Source organism: Sprattus sprattus, assembly GCF_963457725.1.
Source record: "Sprattus sprattus genome assembly, chromosome: 16".
In the NCBI taxonomy this organism is placed as follows: Eukaryota; Metazoa; Chordata; class Actinopteri; order Clupeiformes; family Clupeidae; genus Sprattus; species Sprattus sprattus.
In genome coordinates this window covers 29,746,805-29,749,304 of record NC_137914.1, presented here as the reverse complement: position 1 = coordinate 29,749,304, position 2,500 = coordinate 29,746,805, and the positions used below count along the sequence as shown (strand labels likewise).

Below are 2,500 nucleotides of genomic sequence, written 5' to 3'. Positions count from 1 at the left end.
TGACAACAACCAAAGGCATAGATCAGCAAGCGGAGGAAAGAGCTCAGAGACAGAGGCGTCTGAGAGGCTGATGTGTCAACTGTGAACTCTGACATGGACATGACATTAAAGAGTCTTTGCAGTGTTCCAATCCTATGCGTAGCAGCCATTTTATATTTGAGTCTCGGAAGAGAGTTTGAAACTAGGGCAAAGCAATCAATCGGAGCATAGAGGAGGGGATGGAATGAGAAGCTGAGTGTGATGATAAGAAATGAGATTATGAAGAGCTTTCAAAGAAAACAATTCTGATCGGAAGACTGGTAGACTGGTAGTCAGAGAGGATGGGAGAGATATGGGGCTGAAGTATTTTGGCCATATTTAATTTAGGAAAAGCTAATAAAATCTTTTATGGCTCTTATATAGGCTGGTAATAGCAGGTCTGGGGCTGGGAGAAGGAATTAAATAGCAAAAGACATTAACCTGACTATTACCAGTGGAACAATGGAGTTTCAGACCTTCTGTGATGTATGTGGACAACAAAGAGCAGCGGGCCAAGAAGAGATCTCAGGGATGAACCACTGTCTAACTGAAAGGTAAGAAGTCAAGGTGTGCAGTACCTGAATACCCAGAGCAGTGAGAAGAGTGGGAGGGGGGAGGGGGTGCTATAAGAAACTCCATCAAACGCAAACTAACTTTAGGAGAGTGGCAAGGGACTTAAGAGTCAGCACCCAGAAGGAAGTCACTTGCAGCCCTCAGCTAGGCAGTCTTTATGCTGTGAAAGCGGGGAAAACCAGATTGGAAGGAGTTTGCCTGCCAAGATTTCAATGAAGACTAGAATAAAAAAAAGAAAGGAAGAAAAAAAGAAATGCAAATAAAAACGGACCAAGAATTTCCTCATGTGTAGCAAACCACATTTCCAGTGAGCCGGCGAGGCGGCGGGGCGACGAGGCAGCGGGGTGGCGAGAGTCTGAGCCAGCACTTGCGTAAGGAGATAGTTGTGTGCTCTGAATTTTTAAAGCCCAGACGGCTGGACGCACTGATGGGTGTGACCTGACAGTCAGTGATGATGGGGGCCTGCTTGAGAGACCCCCCCCCCCCCCATCACTGTCAGATCAGCACTTTAGCCCCTCATCTCTCCATCCAGTAGAAAGTGTTTGGAAAGCAATCCTCACATGTTCAAGACAATGTTCCCTCTAATTTTTTTCAGCACTGAGCAAATATTTTTTATTCTGAGCGCACATTTCAGCACTGTGAGCAGTTCGTAAACCTTGCGACCTTACGAAAATGACCACGGGCCTGCGTTAGCCATAAGTTTCCAAAGAGATGACAGCAAATGCATCAATATGTTTACAAGGTTGATATTTATTCAATATCCTTTATAATGGCTGGACTTTGGAACATTTTAATGATGGTGTTTTACCAGTCAGTTTAGTTGAACTTAGGATCTTTGGTTGAAAATAAATAAGGTTTAGGGAGGTTATGACTGGTTCACTGGTTATGAATGATAATGATATATATATATACACAAAATAAAAGTATCCAAGGTGTTAAGTCATTTCTCAGCAGGTACAACATTTAAGTAGAACTTCATTGAAAGTAAAATGCTAATGCAGTGCTTTGCAATAAATATAGTAATTATGGTGTATTTTTTCCTAAAGGTAGCCTTTATACAAAATGTAATAACTGGAGTGGTTTGCAACAAACTAAGCTACAAAACATGTCATTTGAATTACATTGAGGGAGCTAGGCCTATCTGGCTGTTTGGCTCATCTTGTCTGCAGGCCTATGGAAGACACACCTTTCTGACTAAACATATGTCAAAATGTTGTTGCAGTTATCAAGATCACTTTGAATAGGGCCTAATAGGTTTAATTGAAAATATTGGAAATTTCTACCTCAAATCTTCTCGCCTCACGATTTTGTCTTAGTGGCATTCATTAAACTGAAACCGCGTTCACAGTCGGCGCTAGATGCTTGGAATGTACCACAAATGTCGAAGTTGTACCAGATCTGGAAAATGCTCACTTTTCAGCGACCACCTTTTTTCAATAACCATGAACTTGAATTCGACAAATGCGTCCCGGGACCGCATATTATGCTTCCTCCAGAAGCGCTTTGAACCTTTTCGCCAGATTGGTCACGTCATTCAGCCCATGATCAAATTTACTAACTGCACGATCCAACGTGTCCGGCTCAAAGGCAGCCCACTCAGCTCAGGGAAGTGGGCATCCAAGTGCTCACAAACTTTAAGGACAAACAGAATAATGTCACTTTTGTTCACTGCATGTTTTCCCACGAGCTAACTCTTTTCGCGTTTGCCTCCGAGCATATGTAAATATGTCTGAAAGTTTTATCCTACCTGAGTCAGTTTGGACTATTTCATCTAGCCGCTCATGTTTAAACGTTAGGCAGACCTTTTTCTGGGGCACCTGCTTTGCCTTTCTTTTCGCCATGGTAGCCTATAACTGTTGGAGCAGAGACCGGCAAGAGAGCTAAAGGAAATTTTGTATGTAAACATTCT

At 42.6% G+C, this 2,500-nt stretch overlaps 1 protein-coding gene across 1 annotated transcript in view; it reads right to left on the bottom strand.

The window, feature by feature from the left end:
• fibcd1a (fibrinogen C domain containing 1a) overlaps positions 1-2,500 on the bottom strand; it is a gene marked incomplete at both ends in the record, with an annotated part of 121,949 nt that overhangs the window by 78,358 nt on the left and 41,091 nt on the right. The window lies entirely within an intron of this gene.